Genomic DNA, 22,680 nt, shown 5'->3' with positions numbered 1-22,680 from the left:
GGTGCCTAAAGATACTTCACTCACTCCCTTCCCTTCATTTTATGGATAATTGCACCCCCTCGATTCCTCTCGTCTTGCGAACCTACTTATTCAAATACCTAAGTGGAAGGCGCTACATGGATGGCTGTGCAGAATCCTAGCTGACATCTCTCTGTTTAAATGAAGGGATCACCGACCTCTTTCCTTGACTTTATCCCATATAATGTTTTCTGTTCTTCAGTTGAGGTGTATCCTTGTTTATGCACTTATTGACTTACATAGTATCTGTAGAAAATACCCCATAGAGGCAGGTGCTGCTTTAAATGGAAGGGATTTCCTTTCAGATGCTTGTGTTGTGGGATCTAGGGCCCTTAGGCCTCGCTATTCTTTCAATGTGCATAAAACAACTTTGTAGGTTTACTTAAGTTAAGTGGGAGGTCAGCATCACGAATACTGCTCATATCGCTCTTTTCTTGTGACATCACGACTACTGATGGCATCCCTGCTCGAGACTATGATTGCTGCCCTCCAACTACGAGTATTTGTATTGTACTGTTGATTATAATCAATAACGTTTTCAAAAAGAGGACATCCAAACAAACTCCAACAGAGGCCAAACGAAGAGCTAGGTACACCGCAGTGATGTCCACAGAAAAACTGACAAACGAGTTGCTGAAGTATTACACGATTGGCAAGAAAACTACTCAAGTCATGAAAGCAGCATTGAAGTGGCATATGTTCAACACTTCTCCAAAAACTAATATTTGCCCTACAGGTGAAAGAAACTTCAGAGATGAACTTGTGAGAGCGTAAGAGCACCACCGAGAATTCAAACTGAGTTTGGTAATTTAAGCCGTGCCTGTAATAAAAGGACACTATACACGTGGTTCCTGCTGGTAATGCCACCGAGCTATAGCAAAAAAATGAATCTGTATACAACCAAGTCAGAAGAAAACTTGAGCAGTGTTAGACATGACAGCCTTAGGGTGGTTCCCCCCTAACGTTTTGTCTATCTCCTCCACTTTTCTGACTTTGTTTTTGCTGGTATTAGGTCTCTGTACACTATACACACAACTAAACAGTGCTAAAGCGCTCTCTCCCATAGGTAATATTGGTTTATCCCCAATTGGCATATTTAATTTACTTATAAGACACTAGTAAAGTAGTAATTCTTATACCCAGGGCCTGTAAATTACATGCTACTGTTGGGCCTGCAGCACTGATTGTACCACCCACTTAAGTAGCCCCTTAACCATTTCTCAGACCTGCATTGCAGAGCCTGTGTGTGAAGTTTTATACTGCCATGTTGACCAGGCAACATTACCCTTTTGCCAAGTCAAAGATTTGGTGTCTGTGGAATCACACTTTAAAATCACAACTTATGGTGAAGTTGGGTTTCAAATTGTAATACTGAAAATTCCACTTTTATAAAGATGGCATTTTCTTACTTTAGCCATTTGGTTCTTGCTACCTGTCTTTGATCACTTGTCTGGGGTGGGTGACAGCTGGGCTTTGTATATTCCCCCAGACAGCCACACACAGTGGGTCATAGATGTGACTTGATGGGCCATCCTGGGAGGATGGAAAGGAGGAGCTGGGCCCAGCCTCACTTACACCTTAATTGGATGTGTCTTGCCCCGACACATAGGGCTGCATACCCCACTGTAGTGAAGCTACTGCTAAAGGACTGCCACTCGGCTGTATTGATGCTTTTCTGGACTCCTGCCTTGCTGTGCTGCTCACGTGAACCCAGAGTGACTTCAAGGGCTATCTGGCTGGCCTCCTGATCTGAAGTCTCAGGGACATCAAAGACTTCCAACCTCCCTGCTTCTGCACTTGGACTCTGCCATCTGTGAGTCTGCCCTGCTAAGTGGTGCCATCCCAGTCCTCGACCCTTGAAAGTGGGCCTAAGGTGTTTGCTCCAGTGCTACTGACACATCCTGTGCTGAACAATGCATCTCTGAGCTGAACCAATACATTGCCTTGGCTGAGCGGCGCATCTTTGAGCAGAATCAACACATCACCACTGCTGTGTGTTTGGTCACAAAAGATTTGCATCACCACTGCATCCCGCATCTGGAGACTGACACATCGCCTTCGGAACCACTATTTAGCGAAGCTTTCCCCGGTGCTGCATCTTCGCATTCCCATTGATGGCAGCTTTGACGACGATGATTAAACTTCAGTTCGTACCATCACCTATCATCAGAATCAACACATCTCCTCAACTGCGCAACGCATCCTCAAAACCGGCCTTTGTATCGCAAGCCCATCAAGAGGATTTTCTATTTCAATGCAACAGGGCCTCTCACGACAGCCTCCCTTCAGCTCAGAACCGACGCATCACCTCAGTTTTGCAATGCATTTTCGACACGGATCCACACAACGCTCCACAACCAGGATTCAAGGTACTTTGGTTCTGAGAGCCTAACTGGGTCCCTGTAGCAGGCCCATGCTCCATCACGGTCAGCCTGAACTTTTGACTGTGTCCCGGCCCAGCATGACCACATATACCCAACAGTGGGTCTTGATGCTATTTTTACTTAAAACTTTGAAGTTCAATATCTCCAATTCTACTTATTTGATTGTTGTCATTTTGGTCTTGTTATATATATATTAAATTCAGATATATTTTTCTAACCTGGTGTGGAATCATTTTGTGTGGTGTTTTCAATGTTTTACAGTTTGAAGTGTTGCACGCATTTGTTACACATTTCCTCTAAGTTAAGCCTGACTGCTGTGTGCCAAGCCACCAGAGGGTGAGCAAGTGTTAATTCAGGGTTTGCTTGTGCTTTACCCTGACTAGGATTGTGGTTGCTGCCTGATCAGGGCTCACACCCCAGTCAACCACCAAACCCATTTCTAACAAGCAAACTATACCACTTCATTGGTTGAAAGATTAGCTGTCCATGTGGATTAGAGTATGTTGGGAACGTCTGGAAAAAAATCCTTTTAAAGACTTTAGACCACCTTTTGGCTTTGTTAATGCTTTGTTGCTGATGCATCAGCAAAAAGTAAATAAATCCTGCTGTCAACGATGAACTGCATTGGTTTCAAAAAGTCAAATTGTGATGATGTGTACATGCCTGCAGCTGCTATTTCAGCTTTTTAGGACCAGTAAATTAAAAAACAAAAGTAAAGTTGGCTAAACACAGTTATAAAGACAGGAAGAACCCGTTAGCAAATTGCAGCTTCCAGGCCACCTGAAAAATAAATAAATAAATAAAAATTGTAACTGGGTGGTGAGGAATGGGGGAGTGATGGAGGAGTAGGTAGAGGTGGGACAAGCAACTGAATGTCACTCAGTGGCAGGGAACAACAATGCCAACCTTAGAGGGCCAGGAAAGTGATAGAGAACCTTGAGGGGAGGGAGATAGTTTTTAATAAACGAATAAAAGAACTAAAAATATGAAAGGGACAGGGGTAGCAACAAATGAGCTGGGGAGGAAGGGGAAAATGAATACAAACCGCTCATGGGGTGGGAACTTAAGGGGGAAGCAGCACATGGTAAAAGAGAAAAAAAACACATGCACGCTCAAAGTATGCTGAAAGGATAACAAAAAAAGTAGTTTTCTGAGTGTAGCATGTGAGAAGTTATCATTTCAAACTTATGGTACAGAAGCTGTATTCCAGGGCAGGCACAAACACAAGAAGGCGAAGGATAGCCATCAAATAAAAAAACAAGCAAATGAGATAGACAGGATAGCCAAACAATTTTGAGCAATGAGCATTACTAGTATTTTACACAGCAGGGGGCATATTGACCATACTTTAACGCAGGGCAGTGCAGCAAGCCATCATGCTGTGCTGTGTGAAAAGGAGAGGGCAGTAATGCGCCTAATTTATCAACATACACGCACAAGGGCGTAGCTTGATCAGTAAGATTGGAGGGGTGTGAGTTCAGATTTCCTGACAATCGCGCTGGTATTTAATGTTAACACCCCAAGCACCCGCCTGAAGCTACGGCCCTGTACACGCATTCCTGTCATCTCCTTGCGTTGGCACACACTTGGCTACCTAGCGCCAATGCAGGCACCCTTTCACCTTGGTGTAATGGTGCCTGCGTTGTAAGCAGTATTGTATTTATGACGGAAGGGACACCTTCCTGTGCAAAAAACAATCCTAAGAGGAATTTCCTCTTTCTAATTGTGCTGCAGATAGCATCGAACATAGAAAAAGGAAAAAAACAAGGAGAAATAAAGATATTTATCCTTGTTACGCTCCCCTGGGGAGGGGACGGGGGTAGCATTCTGATGCATTCCCAGATCTGGTATTGGTAAATCTTGGAATGCTTCAGAATCCATGGGCGAATGCTTGTAAACACCCATGCTCCAGCCATGGAACGCCTCTCTGGGACAGAGTAACGTAAGGCATCGATTTGCTTTGCATTACTACAGATTTATCAAGCCATGCATGGCCACGCAAGGTAGCCATGCGTGGCTTGATATCCCATCTACCATATCACGATGACTATAGGATATAATAGAATTGTAATACAGCGGATGGGATATCCTTCACATTTGTGACAGAGTAACCCCATCCGCCAAACTCTAAATCAAGCCCTTAACTTCTGCAAATAAAATATCTTGCTATTAGGATATTGACATACTTTTAAATATACACCATTGGTGTGATACTGACTTACGTTGTTATTTAATTCAAAATTATGTGTGAGAAATAGTACAGTCATCCTCATTCACACTATTGGGAGTTTGTAACTATTTGGCTTACCCCAAATCGCCCCTGTCACTGCACCCACCCCACTTCTCCGGGTTATGCCTTAAGAAGGATTAGGTTTACAAAAGGTTGTCTGAAACACATTGACCCATCTGTCCTTGATGGTTCCTCGCCATGGCCGCATTAGTTATTAATTTCTAAATAAAAGTTTAATTAGTTATATGGGTTCCTAATGAAAAGGACCTAGATAACACTAATGGTGGGAAACACTGTTAAATGCTAGTACATTTTTGGAGGTTGCAGACTAAAAGTACCAGTGAGACTGTTCTAAGCAACCTTGTTATGTTTCTCTTGAGGACAAGCTAGTCTAATTCCATTCTTCCCTTATTCCTTCCATCGTAGATGACTGACCGCAAGGACCTGTGCAGTTGCATAATATGGTTTCTTTTGTTGGTGTTTGTGGCTTGGCCTAGCAGCATTCTGATGGGTGCCATCTATGGATGTCTGTCTCCATTCACAACTTGCTTTGGACTGGATGACTTCAATGAGTTTCTACTGCAAGGAGTGAATATGGCAAAGATATGTGCAATTCACGTAACAGATGGAAAGACTCGTCACGTCAAGAAGGACCAAGAAGATGTGAGTACGGCGATTCCTCTCTCTTTTGGATATTGAGGGTCACTCCACAGTTTTTTATGCATATTTCTTAGTTTCTTATTCAATTTCTCATACTTAAATCACAGTTAACTTCCAGTGTATGTTAGTGCCCTGTTCTGAATGTTGTGTACATTGTAGAGGAAGTTGAGTGCTACAACTGAATCTCCAAACGACCTTTGCGCAATGATCAGTTGATGAGTCTTGTCTCAGGGATAACCAACAGGATCTCAACTCAGCCTTTCCTTCAGAGAGGTTCTCAAATCCAACCTCCATTACAACAGCAGGATATTTTTGATGCATGTGATTGCTCTGCTGCACACTTTTCTAAAGTCCACCTCTGCTCTGACCTGGCTGTTTGGATCCCATCCAGGCCACAGAACTGAATTAGTTTGATTGATCTTTGACGATGATGAGTCAGCAGGTGTGATCCTCTTGGATCAAGTCGCCACTTTTAAGACTGTAGATCACGTGCTACTGATCTAACACATAGAAGTAATTAGGAAGGGTGGCTTAGCACTAAGGTCATTCCACTCATCTTCTAGAGGTGGAATTGCAAACGTTAATCCTCCCTCCTTTAGATGTTCCAAGCTGCAGTGAGGTGTGTGGTGTGTCAGTGCTCCTCAATTGTACCTATTCTCTTTAATATCTACCTCTGGTCTCTGTCAAGCCTTATTACGTAATTTGGTTATAAAGCCGTGTTTTAGGTCTTAAATATGGAATATTTCCAGCTTGTCATATTACTGAACAAGCATGCTTCTACACTGGTCTCGAGACAAAAAATGTAGTATTAGCATGACTCAGGTGCCTTTCGTTGGGAAAAACTTGGGGCATTGGAACAGCACAATGTGCTCTCATCAATGGGAAGTCTTTTGAAACCAACCACAAAAGTCATATCTTTGGGTTTCCACTGTGAGTCCCAAGGAAGAGTTTTTACCCTGTGGGTCCTAGGGTCTGAGACCTCCAACTGCTCTTGTCACCTAGAACTGCAATACAGTGGGGCAGGCGGGCCGGGAGCTTCACTGCCTGAGATCTGGGCCTTCTACCACCAGACCGTGGAAACCTTCAGCGACTCAATGGGGTGTGACAAACCCTTGATGACCCTGGCCCAAAGCAGCATAGACAAATTCACAGCACTGACCGTATGGCCTAAGGGTGTTGGCCAGGGGAACCCCTCCAGGTAGTCACCCTCAAGAGCGAGGAACTAAGGGGGATATTTCAAGCTATTTAGGACTTTTGCTCCACTCTCAAAGCTAAGGTTGAATAGGACCGGCTGGACATGACTGCTGCATCAGGACCTCCGCAACACTACAGCCTCCAAGGAGGAGGGACTCATCTCTGAGCTGGAGGATACAGTCAGCAATCCTAAAAATGAGATGACCCACTTGTCCTTGACTTTGAAGCCCCTTACAGACTGATTTGAGAATGCTGAAAATGGGGTGCACAGGAGCAAACTTCCCTTTGTGGGATTACTGGAGGGAGCGAAGGTGACACCACCAGAGCTGTTCCTGGAGCAATGGGTGTAATTGTGGATTGAAAATTAGCCTCTTTCTGCAAGTTTCACTGAGAGGGCACATAGGTCACTGATCCTGAACCCCCCTCTAGGGGCACCGTCCCACCCCGGCCCTTGATAGTCAAGTTACTGAATTACCATGACAGGGACGCTGTCCTGAGAGGGACAATGCCAAAGGGGTAGCTCTCTTACCAACTGGCCAAGCAATCTTTTTTCTGGACTACACCCATCAAGTTCAAGTCTGATGGAAATCATACGAGCAGGTTAAACAAAAGCTAAGATCTGCAATCTATGCTTTTATTCCCAGTGCAGCTGCAAGTGATTTATGATGACAAGTTGCGCTTCTTCAATACCCTGGAGGGAGCTTGGGACTGGTTGACGAAACAAGACACTTGCGACCAACCTAACCTCTCCCATGGCTGGATCATTCAAGACCTACTTCTTAGGAGGCAGAAGGCAGCGAAGCCCTAGAAATTGTAAACGACTCCGTAAGGGATGCTGGGGCCACCCAAACTATCAGCTTCATCAGAGTCAGAGAGGGAGGGCAGAGAGGTGCTGGCCGTCCTGGAGGTTGGGGCCACCAGAGGGGCCATCCTCTGCGGGGGCAGAGTAATGACTTTACGGAGAGGGGCGCATGGTCTGATTTGTTTACTGGCAGAGGAATTTGCACACCAGCATCACTGCATCCTTTCTTTAACCATTGATGGCTGGGACGCTAGGAGAGTGGCCCACGGAGAGATTCAGTTTACCACTGAGTGGCAAGTTGGGAACCAAGTTTGGGCGACAGAAACTTCTACAGGGTGGAATTATGGTGAGAGGGAGTATGGGGGGGAAGGGCAGATGTTTTATTGCTTTGTTGTTAGTTTTGTTTTTCTTGTTCGAAGTACACCACACATTATACAAAGACCACACCATCATATATATAAGACCGCCTCACCAAACCCTAGAAAAGAGGGGGCTAATAAGTAGCGGCCACAGTTTAATTACTCATGCCAAATTTCATAACACTGTACACAATTCAGTCCATGGCCCGTTATGACCACCCTTACATTAAGAACATGGAACTTAAACCGTCTCCTTGACCGGATTAAGAGAAGGGAGGCTATGCAGTTTATTCACCAGCATGATCCCCAGATAGTCATGTTCCAGGCGGCTCATCACCTGAACTCTAGATGCCTCTTTCTAGACCAGTATGGATACAATAAAGTATACTATGCAGGATTCAACTGAGGTTCTAGGAGGTGGCACTCATGATTCATAAATCCCTCCCATTTGTAATTTCTCAAATCTTTCGAGATGCTCTGGGTAGAGACGTCATGTTAGAGGGGTCATTCAGTGGCATCCTTTATTACCTGTTAGGTGTGTATATCCCTCCCAGATTAGTACGCCCACCATCCAGACCCCTAGGGACCTCGTGCTCTCACTACCCGCTGGTAGAACGCTCATGGGAGGGGACTTTAGCAGACTCCTTGGTCCTTTGGACTCATTACGGTCCTTTGAGGTCAACTCAATGGAAGGGAGGGGACTGTCTTACTGGCTTTGAGATGTATGGAGTGTTTGGCACCTGGAGGCCAGGGGATATACGTGTGCATCTGCAGCCCCCAGTTCTCTATCCTGCATTGTTTATTTTTTGTTGCCAGAGTTTCTGCACTCCTAAGTGCTCATATACTTGCTCAGGGCTTCTCAGTTCACTCTCCACTCCTGATCAGGTTCGGGGGCTGAGGAGGAGGAGGAGGAGGGAGACAGCAGATGTGGCACCTTAATGCCTGATTCCTTCAGGACGCCAAGTTTACCCGTACCTTACAGGGCCACCTGATGACCATCCTAAAATTTAACCAGGGAGCAGTAAATTCAAAGGGGATAACCTGGGAAGCCTGCAAGGCAACTATGGGTGGGCACGCCTGCTCATATATTAGGGGCCAGTCAAGCGAGATCCAGACTCAAAGAACACAGCTTGAAACAGCTATTTTAACTCTTGAGAATAGATGCCAGGGCAATTTGATGAACCTTTTGGGTAGACAACTGGGCGTGGCGAGTACTACCATCAGTCAATTGTGCCTGGATGAGACTTGCTGGGTTTGGGAAGACTCAAATAGAAGACATTAATGATTGGAAATGTCTAGCTAGCAAACTCCTCCACTGGCTCACTACGAAAGAACTGGAATCCAGACTGGTGCCCAACATCACAACTCTCCATGGAGAAAAATGTTGACGCTAGCACTGAGATAGCATCCTCCTTTGTCACTTACTATGGTCCCTCTATGCTGCATGTCCATGCCCAGAGTGGGAGACACAGGCCCTGTTGATCATAGACATTTCCCTGCCCAGGCTGTCCCTGCACATAGGGAGACCTTTGACTGCCTCTGTGGTCTGTTGAGGAGATTAATGAAGCTTTTTAAGAGCTCAGCTGTGGGAAAACCACAGGTCCAGATGGGTTCCCTATGGAAATCTATCATAAAATGCTGAAAATCATTTTACTTCTGATTCTAATGATGTATGTCAACATTATCAACAGAGGGCATTTCCCAATGGTTGGAAATTGGCTCTCTCTGGTGTGTCACCGCAAACCTTTTGCCTTCCTCCTCCTCTTTTTCAGGCCTTCTTTTTGTTGACCAGTGGTAAAGTGCATGTGCTTCTCCCCTAAACATGGTAACATTGGCATATTTCATTTACGTCCCATGTAAGTGGTATACCATATACCTAGGGCCTGTAAATTAAATGCTACTAGTGGGCCTGCAGCGCTGATTGCGCCACCCACTTAAGTAGCTCTTTAAACATGCCACTGCATAGCCTGTGTGTGCAGTTTGACTGCCACTTTCACTTGCCAAGCCTTAAACTCCACTTTTATTACATATAAGTCACCCCTAAAGTAGGCCCACTGTAGCCCATAGGGCTATTTTAGAAATGCCACTTTTGGAAAGTGGGCATATCTCTACTCTTACAACTCTGTGTGTCTTCAGCCTGTCTCCAATACATGTCTGGGGTGGGTGACAGCTACACCTTGTGCATTCCCTTTAGACAGCCACAAACACTGGGCAGTTAGGTGTGTCTGAGTGCTCATCTGTTTCCTGACGACTCTTCCTGGGCAGAAAGAGCTGGAGGGGAGGGCACTTCTACCTGAGTAGGCAGTGCCTGTCCCCCTGCAAAGGCTAATTACCCCTACTATTTGTCTTGAGCCAGGGTTGAGGAAGAAATGATCCTCGTTCACTTCCAAGACCCTTCTTTGAAGTCACCCCCTCTTCAAAGGCAATTTTGACCCCACCAAATCAGACACATCTGGACCTACAACTGGACTCTGTCCGAAGAACTGCTGTGCTGCTTAAAGGACTCACCTGCTTGACTGCTGGACCTGGAATGCTTGCTTTTCTCATGTGTTGCCCTGCTGCCTGCTGGACTGTGACTCTGCTGAAGGAGAGCTGGACTCTGCCTTCTATTTGAAGTGTGCTCCTAGGGTGTTGTTGGCTTGCCTCCTGCTGGTTGAAACTCAGGGATATCAAGCTGTCTACCCCTGCTCCTGTGACTGGTTCACTGGAAGGTAGCATGGATACTTGCATCAAAGAAATCAATGCACCTCCTGTCTGCTTGTAGCAGAACTGGTGCATCAACTCAGTTGCAGAAGCAGAATTGGCACATTGCTGCTGCAGCAGTCTACGGAGATCGAAGCATCCTTCAACTGCACGGAGAAACCCGCTGCATCGCACTTTGGAACCAATGCATCTCAGCTCTCACAATTGTCTTCAAAACTGACACATCGCCTTCACTGTGTGGGACAGATTGACTCATCGCCATCACTGCGAGGGTCCATTCGATGCATCTCACCATGCATCTAGCTGTTGTGACCAGGAAAGGTACTTTGTTTACCGGGGCCTGCGTGGATCCTGTAACCGGCCTGTGCTCCATCGAGGTCAGCCTGAACTTTTACTTTGCACCAGTCCAGCACGACCTAAAGTAACCTCAAAAGTACTATATGCTTCAAAGTGCTATTTTCACACATTCTTCTAAAATTTATATCTTGACTTGTACTTATTGGATTTGTGTTGTTTTGGTATTGTTTTCTTCAGAATACAGTAACCTATTTTGTTAAACCAGTGTGGAGTCTTTTTGCAGTGTTTTCAATGTGTTACTGAGTGTGGGTATTGCACAAATACTTTGCACATTGCTTCTTTAGATAAGCCTAACTGCTATGTGCCAAGCAACCAGAGGGTAAGCAGAGGTTATATTTTAGTGTGTATCTAGCTTTTCTGACTTGGGTTGTAATTCCTGCTTGTACAGGGTGCATACTCTGACAACCATAAACCCAATTTCTAACACCAACAGAAAATGACTTGGCCATTTTTGTGGTCCGCTTAAAATGGGTAGGCCGATGGACATGTGCGCTTTTTACCGGCCCACCTCACGTATAAATGCTGAAATGAAATTGTTTGCTAAGATCTTGACAAAGGAACCCACCCCCGTCCTGAGCCTCCTAGTCCACCTGCACCAGTGCAGATTCATTCTCCACCGTAGCATCGTATCCAGAGTTCTCACATGGAACTGGCCTGGCTTTGGGCACTACAAGGTGCTACATTGCATATGCTTCTGGATTTCGAAAAGGCTTTTGATAAGCTGAAATTAGCCTTTCTACAGGAGGTCCTGGGCAAGCTGGGTTTTGGTCCTCGATTCTTACCTTTTATTTAAATCCTGTATGCCAGGCCACAAGTGCAGGTGAATGGGGTGGTTTCATCGGGATTTCTAATTAGACGAGGTCCGAGACAGGGCTGACTTCTGTTCCCTCCCTTGTTTTTGCCCTGGAGATTGAGCCTTTGGTGACCCGGATGCAGCGTGATGTCCAGGTCTGGGTGTTTGACTGGAGAATTGCTCAGGAGGACAGGCTAGTGCTATACGCGGATGATGTCCTCCTGTTAATGGCCCAGACATGTGAAACCGGACCCTCTCTCCTCTCCATTTTTGCCACTCAGGTCTGCAAGTGAACTGGTCTAAATCACTCTTGGTCCCCCTGTGAGGAGACAGAGGGGATGAAACCTGGCATCCTGATCTCCTTATCTGAAGCCTTAGGGACTGATTTAAATATTGGCGGATGGGTTACCCCATCACAACGGTGACGGATACCCCATCTGCCAAAATTTAAATCCCATAGGACATAATGGAATTTATATCTGGGCGGACGGGATATCAGTCACCGTTGTGACGGAGTAACCTATCTGCCAATATCTAAATCAGGCCCTTAGTTTTCGCTATCTAGGGGCTCATATAATCTGGGAGCTAGACCCAGCTTGGAACCTCAATCATGGGCCCATCACCGTGCGTGGTACAGGAGGTTCTGGATAGAATCTGGACCAAGCTGCCACTCAATCTATTGGGAAGAGTAGCCTGGTGGTCCTACCACTTCTACTGTATATCCTTCAATATTCCCTACTCTCTATAACTAATGATTGGTTCAAAGCCATCACTGCTAAAGCCCGTAAATTTAGCTAGGCCAATAAACTTCCCAGAATCTCCTTTAACAAATGTGTATGCTCGATATTTGATGACTGGCTGGTTGGTAGTGGAGGATATCTGCCTTTATTATTGGGCAGCTCATACACTGGCATTGAATGACTAGCTGTATAGGGAGTGGACAGACCTTGTCTTTAGATTGGTAGTGTTGCTGTTTGGTTTGGACAACCTTCTGGGTTTGCTTTATGGGGCACTGATACCTCAGACTCTACCAGAACTGACCAGAGTAATATTTTATGTCCGAAAGGTGGCAATCCGCTTGAAGGGGTGCGATCGCTGGGTGACCTTAATGATACCCCTCTGGGTAGGTAGGTGGTTGCACCGGGTGGACCAACTAGTGGGTTTCAGGGGATAGAAAAGAAGGGGAGTCAAGGTGGAGGGATGTGTGAAAGGGTGACTGCTTGAAATCCTTGCTCACTCTTCAAGCAGAAGTCTCCCTAGATAGATCCCAATTCTGTTGTTACCTCCAGCTCAGGCATGTCCCATCAAGTTATTGGGAGGGACTCGCCACGCCGCTAGAATATAACCTTCTGGATGCATGACTCCTCATGGGTCCTATACTTAAGGGAGGTATATCACAAGTATATAGGGCATTGGTCAATCCTTGTACTCTTTTGAGTCTGAAGGCACAATGGTAGTGTTGTCTGAACCCTCTCGAGAAGGAGGAATGGAGAGAGGCATGCATGGCACCACGCACTTTAGCAATATTTGCCAGAATGTGTCTTATTCAGGTGCATTACCTACAGTGTACATATTACGTGGCCAAGCGATTATTGCAAGCTTGGAAATGCTCAGAGTCCATTTGCCCCAGATGCCGGGATGACATGGGAGATTTCTTCCACATGGTATGGGAATGCCCCATTGTACAATGATATTGGTTTAGTATATTTCAAACACTCTTAGATGTACTGGGTTACTGGATTACTCTCTCAAAGATGGCCTACTCTGGATCCTTGAATACTTGGGAGGCCACAGGGGTGGGTGAGCCTTAGTGTTTGGGAACGTTATTGTCGAAAAGGGACATTGCCAAATATTGAGAGAGGCCAAATGCCTCCCCACCCACTGAGAGAATGGAGGGCAGGCATGGATTGTTTTGCTAAGTTGGAAGACCCTATCTATGTAGCACACGGATACCCAAAGACACATTCCAATATACGAAGCCGATGGTGGTCATACTGTGGGATGAGGGGCGAATACTTAAGGTGTGGCAGAGAGTTGAGGATTCCCCCCTCCTGCCCGCCCCGCAAAGTACCTTGAGGGGGCCCTCTGGGGCCTGCAGCCGTCCGTACTGTGTTCAAGGGACCCCCTGAAGCTCACCCCCGGACTGCGGGGGCTTTTGTTACACAACTGGTTGCAGTGCACGCTATCAATATCTTACGTCAGTTTACCCAGGAGTGGCAGAAGTCCCACACATGGAGGCACAGTTAATCAACCAGAGCATACCCAGGAGTGACAAAAACCCTGTTCCCTGAACTAACAATGAATCAATAAGAGAATATGAAGTCCTCCTTGGAGTGACACAACCCCTGGAGACACAATTAAGCAAATAGAAAATACATTTTGGAATCCTTCCAGCAGCACAGCAGGAACACAAGTACAACCCCTAGAGATATGGTTAATAAAGCAGACAGCACGTTGTGGAGTCCAACAAGGAACGACTAAGGAGCAACCATTATACGACAGTTCTGAGAATTCACTTGTGCGTGGTAGGAACAGCCCAAATGAAGCAATATTATACAGACTTAAACGTACATCCCAGAGTTCTTGTGCCCAACTTATAGTATTGGGGGGGGGGAATTTACTAAAATTTTGCCCTGCGTTTGCGTCATAACAGTGATGCAAGCCAGCACAAAATGTTTTTTTTTGTTAAGTACTTTTCAGTGCAAAACCTGTTTTGCGCTGGAAGTTGACTAAAAGTAACACAAAGTATCGCAAAGCGCTGTTTTCCGTTACTTAGCATCAAGGGAGTGTTACATGGGTGTTCCCATGCAATCACCCAGCTTTTTTGACGCAAAACACTATTTACCAAAAATGTAAGAGAGGGTTTTGCATCAAAAAATAACATCTTTTGAAACCAGGCGTTAAAAGGAGAAATGCTGTCTTTTCTCCTTTCTTTTCGGACTGTGCATGTGCTGCACTGTGCAGCACACATACAAAGTAGGAAACGTTTTAGGAGTTGTCGAAGCACAGTATTTTGTACTTGAAGGGAATCCTTCCTGTAAAAAACCTTTGCTAGACTCTTGCACACACCCTTGCACTATGGTATGAAAATGTGTTTGTGGCGCACAGCAGCTAAATTCCGCACCGGCACTAGAAGAACTCTCATGTACATCTCATAAATATTTCCCTAATATCTTCTTTAACCAACATTTGCTTGAACAGGTCCTCAAGCCTTGGCTGTCCAGCCTTAACCAACAGTCATCATGAACTCTACTACTGCATGGTCTTATATGGGTGAAGGCCTGATCTCTTTAATCTGGTTAACCAAAGAGCCCTTTATTAGGAAATAATCTAACATGGCATACTAGCTATGATGCACAGAATAAAAGGTATAGCCATGACTGCTATCATCTGATTGTTGTGCCAGATATCCCATAAACTCAAGACATGCATAAGTGTCATGAAAACAAACCTTGCCTTCATCATTCTGGTTTGAGATCTGGGGTTTGATCTATGTAAACCTTCATCCAATCATTTTCAAGAATATATGGGGGAATGAACTTATGCCATGGCCAAGAGAAGCTTCTGAAAACATTCTGACTCATATATATTTGGCACACATTTATAATGAATGCCTTTAATTATTGTGGCAATTACCCACTTTTCAAGTACATCTTCCTGCTGCCTTTTTATGACCAGACCATGCCCACTCTCCTTAGTAGTATAACAGATTCACTTGCCCATATCTTTTCAGTATGGTATACTACTCTTTCAACCCATGTTGCTTCTAGCTCAGACAGGTGAATCCCTGAAAGTAAACTACTTCTTCTCCAGCCATCCCTGTCAAGGAAGAAGCACTTGCAAAATCTGTTTATTCCCCTTCTAGATTGCTGTGAACAGACTGGTATACATGAGAGGGCCAAGTGTCTCCTTATGAGGGTCATAAATGGGAGGAAAATACCACAAAAGGGGCAAAAACTCCTTAGCAATTTTGTGAATCTTAGTTGATAAAGATGAATAGATATGATGAGAAATAGCAGATACCAAATTCCTCCTAAACGAACCAGGAAAAAGAGAATTGGGAGGTCAAATATTAGGAGAATTACCCAACGCAATGAAAAACAAAGGAACGAAAACATTGCAACATACCGTACTCTTAAAACTGCCTCCTACCAGGGACAGACATCTCAGTAAAAAGAAGGCACAGGTACACATCCACAAGGTCCAGGCACCTTTTATGGCCATGATAGGACCTACCTTACATCATTATCAATTTTCAGGAATAGGCACTAGATTCCTGTTAGCAGTCACAATGTGGCGAATGTTAAGATATGGAGGTGAGAGCACACAAAAGCATGAATTTACACTCTCATCCGATGGACCTTTTTATGCTGGTCGAGAAAAACATGAGAGTTACACTAACAACAATTTTTATTTACAGTGAAGCGCTGATTTATTCCAAGTCAATAATCAATGGAACATATATTCATGTTATTAGACGCAAGATTGCAGCTGGCAAGCTTAAATATTGCAGTTGTTTCAGTCTTAATCAATCAATCATTCATTTGTAGAGCGCGCTACTCACCTGTGAGAGTCTCAAGGCGCTGAAGGTGGGTGGGCGGGGGAGATGCTACTGCTCGAGCAGCCAGGTCTTGAGGCGTTTCCTGAAGGTCAGCAGGTCCCGGGTCTTTTGTAGCTGGATGAGGAGGGAGTTCCAGGTCTTGGCGGCGAGGTGGGAGAACGATCTGCCGCCGGCTGTAGTCCTGTGGATGCGAGGAACGGTGGCGAGGGCAGGGTTGGCGGGGTGGAGTTGACGGTTGGGGTGTAGAAGGTGAGTTGTTCATTGAGGTAAGCTGGGCCGGTGTTGTGTAGTGCTTTGTGAGCATTGGTGAGGAGCTTGAAGGTGATCCTCTTGTTGACGGGGAGCCAGTGTAGGTCTCTCATGTGGGCTGAGATGTGGTTGCGGCATGGGATTTCGAGGATGAGGCGTGCGGAGGCGTTCTGTATACGTTGCAGTCTTTTCTGGAGTTTGGCTGTGGTTCCCGCATAGAGAGCGTTGCCATAGTCCAGTCTGCTGCTGATGAGGGCCTGGGTGACCGTCCTTCTGGTTTCGGTGGGGATACACCTGAAGATCTTGCGGAGCATGCGGAGGGTGTTGAAGCAGCATGATGAGACGGCATTGACTTGCTGGGTCATGGTGAGCGATGAGTCCAGGATGAATCCCAGGTTGCGTGCATGGTTGGTGGGCGTCGGTGAGGTTCCTAGGGTGGCCGGCCACCAGGAGTCATCCCAGGTGGAGGGGGTGGAGCCGAGGATGAGGATCTCTGTCTTGTCGGAGTTCAGCTTCAGGCGACTGCTCTCCATCCAGTCCGTGATGGGCTTCATTCTGTTGTGGAGGGTAATTATGGTGTGGCGGGGTCCATGGTGAGTGAGAGGATCAGCTGGGTGTCGTCGGCATAAGAGACGATGTTGAGATTGTGTGATCAGACAATGTTGGTGAGCGGTGCCATGTAGATGTTGAAGAGGGTCAGACTGAGGGAGGATCCCTGGGGAACGCCGCAGATGGTTTCGGTGGCTTCAGATCGGAAGGGAGGGAGGCGGACTCTCTGGGTTCGGCCAGTGAGGAAGGATGTAATCCAGTCCAGAGCTTTGTGGTGGATCCCTGCGTTGTGGAGGCGTGTGCCTAGGGTATGGTGGCAGACTGTGTCGAAGGCGGCTGAGAGGTCTAGGAGGATGAGGGCCGCAGTTTCGCCTCTGTCTAGCATGGTCCTGATGTCGTCGGTGGCGGCAATGAGGGCCGTCTCGGTGCTGTGGTTACTGCGGAAACCGGATTGAGACGTGTCCAGAGTGTTGTTGTCTTCAAAAAAGCGAGTCAGTTGACCGTTGACGATCTTCTCGATGACCCTTCGAAAGGAAGCAGGGAGATGGGCCGGTTGTTCTTCAGATCTCTTGGATCTGCTTTGGGTTTCTTTAGTAGGGCGTTGACTTCGATGTGCCTACAGCTTTCCGGGAAGGTGGCGGTCTCGAAGGAGCTGTTGACGATCATTCGGAGTTGGGGGTTGATGATGGAGCTTTCTTTGTTGTAGACGTGGTGCGGGCAGGGGTTGGATGGTAAACCGGAGTGTATGGTGCTCATGGTTTTGATGGTATCATTGTCGTTGGTGTGGGTCCAGGAGAGCAGGAGGTTGGTGTGGCTGGGGTCCAGTGAGTCGATGTTTGTGGTGATAGCGGCTGTCCAGGGGGTCGAGGTGTTGAAGCTGTCGTGGATGTCTGTGATCTTGCGGTGAAAGAAGGTGGAGAGGGAGTCGCAGAGGTCTTGCGAAGGTGGGATATTGTTGGAGCAGGACCTGGGGTTGGCGAGTTCCTTAACGATGTTGAAGAGCTCTTTGCTGTTGTGTGCATTGTTGTTGATGCGTTCCTTGTAGAAGGATCTCTTGATGGTCCGGATGAGCTGGTGATGCCTGTGGATGGCGTTCTTGAGGGCAGTGTGGTTGGTCTCTGTTTGTTCGTGGCGCCACTTCTCAAGTTTTCGTCACTCCTGTTTGGAGGTCGGCAGTGAACCAGGTAACCTTGGTGCTGGTGCGGTTGTTGGAAGGTTTCTTGATCGGGGCAAGGGTGTTGGCGCAGTCATCTATCCATTGTGTGAGATTGTGGGCAGCTGTGTTGGGATCGGTGGTGTTGGGTGGCGGGGCTCGGGCGAGGGTGGGGATCAGTTGGTCTTCAGTGACCCTGCTCCAGTTGTATTCTAACCGGGTGAGGTATTGTATTAGATGTTGCCAGATACATGTAAATTCCCTTCCAAGTGGGTCAGCCTGTGAGAGAGCAATTCCATGGTTAGGACTTGCCAAAGTCTGGTGAACCATAGGTTTGTGGGGGCAGGGGTGGGTTTTTCCAATATAGTGCAATAAATCGTTTTGCCGCTCACAACATTTGGAAATTGAGGCACCATTCCACATGGGTCATCGCTGTAGAAAGAGGGGTCAAACACCTAATAGGGCAATTATAAATGAGTATGGGAGTGGGTAGCCTATTGTTCCCTGTATATGGCTGAGGATTTCCTTCCAGAAGGTGGTAATGCCTGGGCATGACCACCAGGTATGTATAAAGTCCTCCAGGGCCGGAGAACAGCACCAGCAATGGGGGGAGGTTGAGGGGAATACTGTATGGAGTCATGTGGGGGGGATTTTGTTAACTGTCTCCCTTTGAGGTATGCAGGTATGATTTTAAGGATTTTGGGGACCTCCCACCATAGGCGCTCCCATTTCTTTGTGGGTAATTAGTTGTTCATGTCTGAATGCCATTGGGTTTGATAGGGGTGTAGTTGGATAGTAGTCAATTTTTAGAGGACTTGGTATGTGCGTGATATGAGGCCCTGGGATCCCTTGTAGTCCAGAATCAGGACCTTAAAAGCTGTCACTCCGCAGGTAGCCCCTGTACGTTATTTGGGAGAATGAACCAGTGGCTGAGTTGATAATATTGGAGCCTAACAGAGTCAGGGAGTTTGAACTCTCAGCAGCATTGCTCAGTGGCTTTGAAGGCCTCACCCTCAAATAAATTGTGGAGAGTGGAACAGTCTCCTTCACACCAATGACTGTATGAGTTGGATTGCAGTACAGGAGGAAAGTCGGGGCTGCTGCTAGAAGAGCTATTGGGAGAGGGGAAGGTGGTGAGAACCCGTCTTACTGTAATTTTGTCCCATATGTCTAAAACCGTTTTCGTGGGAGTGGCCAGTTAGGGACTCCTAGGTCTTGCGTGTTTGGGGAGCAATGCTAGGTCCCAGAGTGGATGACAGGCCACGTCTTAGTCCATGTACAGCCAGTGTTTGACACTCTCAAGTACCATCCACTCTGAGACGAAGCAGAGGTGTGCTGCCCAGTAATATTCAAGAAGATTGGGGCATCTCAGTCTTCCCCGGTTGCAGGAGAGCATCAGTTTGGCATTGGAGAAGCGGGGGTCATTCCCTCCAGATAAAGGGTCAGATTTCTTGTTAGAAGCACAGGATTTCATCCTGAGGGATAGGAGTTGGGAGACATTGGAAGAGATATAGGCCCTCATTATGACATTGGCTGTAAATACCGAATACCAACACGGTGACTGCCGCCAACATACTGCAGCGGAGCAGAACATCTGTCTGCCAGATTATGACACACACACACAAAACCGACAGAAACCAGCCACACCCACAAATCCGCCAGACCCAACGAATGTGATAAACTGTTGAACTACCACCCACACTGTTTCACCACCAAAACAACCCCCTCCAAATAATGACCCACGAATCACCACAGAGGACATTCAACGGCGGTAACCCATTGGCGGTGCACACCGCCGCGGCGGAAATGGCCACCCAAAAACAAAACAAGACAACATTGAGCAGAAAAAAAAAACACACCTGACACAAATACACACACCTCACTCACCCACCAACAGCACTATAAAACACCCCCTCACAACACCCACAAACCTCTGCAAACACGAGAAGACCGCCACACCTTGCCACGCCAATCCCAGAGACAACTGCACACACATCCCAAAACTACCCATACATCTGGCATGCACCACACACCACACACCACACACCACACCACATCACTCATCACCCTCTGCACAACACACACACCACACAACACCCATGCCCCCACAAAGGCACCCAGGTCTCACTGATGGCCCCCCTAATGGCCCTCATACTGGCGGTGGCCAATCCTGAGTTTGATGGGTGCTTGAGGGCAGCACAGCAGACACAAGGGGGTACTGTGTGTGCGGTATCCATTATTAGTTGCCTGGCTTGGGAATTGGGTGCATGGTTCTAGTCAGTGGATGCCCCAAAATTCAGGTTTAGACATTCCTGCCTAGTCATGCTTAGCTATGTAGGGTGGTATGCATTTTTGGTATTGCTAGGTGGCTAGCTTCCAATGGCAGACAGGGCTTAGTTTGTCCAAGTAGGTGTGCAGATGTTAGTGTTTGGGTTCCTAACTGCTGTAGTACCCAGGCAATGGCTTGTAACTATGATCCAGTCTGCCCATTCTTAGTTCCAGGGGGTGATTGTGATGTGTATGCCATCTGTGCTGTTGGTGCTGTGATTGACCCTGTGCTCCCTTTCTTCCCCCCTCTCCTATTGTCATCCTGTCCGTGTGTGTACTAGCATCATCTGGCAAAGGAGCCGGGGCACTGGCGAGTGAGGAAGCTGTAGCCCATGGGACCCAGGAGGCACAAGCCACCGCCGCCAAGGGGACCAGTGGGACGGAGGGCGAGGAAGCACCATGGGGGTGACTGGAGCTGATACAACTGATTCTGATTCCTCCTCCGATGGAAGCTCCCTGGTAGTGGTGGACCCCTCTGGGACCACCTCAGCTACTGGATCTTCCACCACCCCCGTACCAACACTGCCCTCCCCGTAGCCCCCCACCCAGTTGCCGGTGCCCGCTCACCCAGGAGGGTGGGCGTCTCCTTTGCCCCAGGCACCTCAGGCCTTGCCCCAGTCAGCCCTGCTGCCCTGAGTGAGGAGGCTATTGACCTCCTGGGTTCCATCTCTGTAGGGAAGTCAACCATAGTGAATGCCATCCAGGAACGGGCATCCCAGATGCAGCAAGGCAATGCCTTCCTGGAAGGCTTTCACAGTGGCTTGGCGGCCCTACAGAGATCCTTTCAGGCTCGGGCCTCCTCTCTGAAGGCAGGCAGTGTCCCTGTTTCTTCTGTCCCCCCTCCAACTACCTCTTCCCAGTCCCTGTCTCCTCTCCCCAACCCATCCCACGCACACATTCTGACAAGCTTGCACCAAAACAACAGACAGGACAAACACAGGCAGCACACTTCACTCCACAAGCACACACACAGCCAACACACAGTTGCAGACACAACAACAGCCACTGCCTCCACTAGCTCCACCCCTCCCTCACAGTCACATCAGCACTCACACCTGCATGCACAGCATCAACAGGCCCAGATCCTGCCACCTATACAGCCTTGCCCACAGTCACCACCCACAGACATGCACCCCACACACCACATGTGCAATCACCACCATTACCACCTCTTGCAGCACACCCACCTCACTTGCAGACACCACTACAACATCCATCTGCACGTCATGTTTTATCTCTCCCACACTGTCTGCCTCCCCCCTCCAAAGACACACAAACGCTCCCACTCAGACCCCCAACAGCCATCCACCTCACACAAGCACACTGTCCATGCCCCTGCACCAAGGTCCAGCACACCTCCTCCTCCAACAACCACTCGCTCTACCTTCACTCCCATACCTCTTCCCACAGCCCGCCCCACTGGTCCTAAAAAGCTTTTCCTTTCCTGTCTTGACTTCTTCCCTCCCCCCTCCTGCCCGTAAGAGAAAAGTCCCACTCCCCCAGCCCAGTACCTCCACCTCCAAATAGACTCCTGTTCCTCCCCCTAAGTGTACTCCTGCCACTAAGGTGATGAAGGGTGGCACTCCCGCACCCCGTCCCAAGCCCACTCCTCCGCCCCTAAACAAAAGAGCAAGGACCCGCCCCCTCCCAAACCCAAGCCCAAGGACCCCCCTCCCAAGAATAAAACCGCCCCACACTCCCACCATCCCCCAGAGGTACCTGCCTACCATCTCCATGATGCCCCTGCGCAGTGAAGTGACTGGGCTGTCAGGAGTCAAGTTACGCCTTGGACGTTGCCCTGTGGCTAATAGCTGACGTCGGACTGGCCAATGGCCCTTTGTCTATAGTTCCCCGTGTTGTTGTGGGCACAGGTCCAGTGAAATACAAAGGTTGGACCTAAGGTATGTGTCCTGGCTTTCTTTACTTCTGGCTGATGTTGCTGTTGTTTACTCTGCAGATAGTTCTGGGTGTATGGTGTGTGTTGTGGGTGTGTGACTCTCCCCTCCACCCTTGTGTGCTAGGCAGCTTTACTCACCATTGTTGTCTACGTCGGCGTTGGTGCTCCTGGACTGCCATGGCGTGGTACATCATCGTAAAGGCTTCCAGTTCTGGTTCCATGGCGTCCGTGGACTCCTCTGTGTCCCTGAAGGTGAGTGTCTCCTTTTATATGATGTGTTTCCGGCAGGCTTTTAGTGGTGTTGCTAACGCCCCAGAAATCCTGGTGGTCTGCTATGTCATGATATGGTGGGCGGATCCTTGGCCTTCGCCTGCCTGAAGGTGCCTACCGCCATGTTCAGTGGTCGTACTGTACTGGCGGTTGGGCTGGTACATTGGCTATCT

General features: G+C 47.6%; 1 long non-coding RNA gene across 1 annotated transcript in view; it reads left to right on the top strand.

Moving 5' to 3' along the window:
* Positions 1-22,680, top strand: part of LOC138258790 (uncharacterized) — a 53,414-nt gene that overhangs the window by 14,312 nt on the left and 16,422 nt on the right. The window contains exon 2 of the long non-coding RNA XR_011198571.1: positions 5,059-5,295. This is a non-coding gene — a long non-coding RNA (uncharacterized lncRNA). The remainder of the gene's footprint in view (positions 1-5,058; positions 5,296-22,680) is intronic.

Source organism: Pleurodeles waltl, chromosome 9 (genome assembly GCF_031143425.1).
Source record: "Pleurodeles waltl isolate 20211129_DDA chromosome 9, aPleWal1.hap1.20221129, whole genome shotgun sequence".
Classification (NCBI taxonomy): domain Eukaryota; kingdom Metazoa; phylum Chordata; class Amphibia; order Caudata; family Salamandridae; genus Pleurodeles; species Pleurodeles waltl.
The sequence above is the reverse complement of the archived record's forward strand: the minus strand, read 5'-3'. Positions and strand labels throughout refer to the sequence as shown.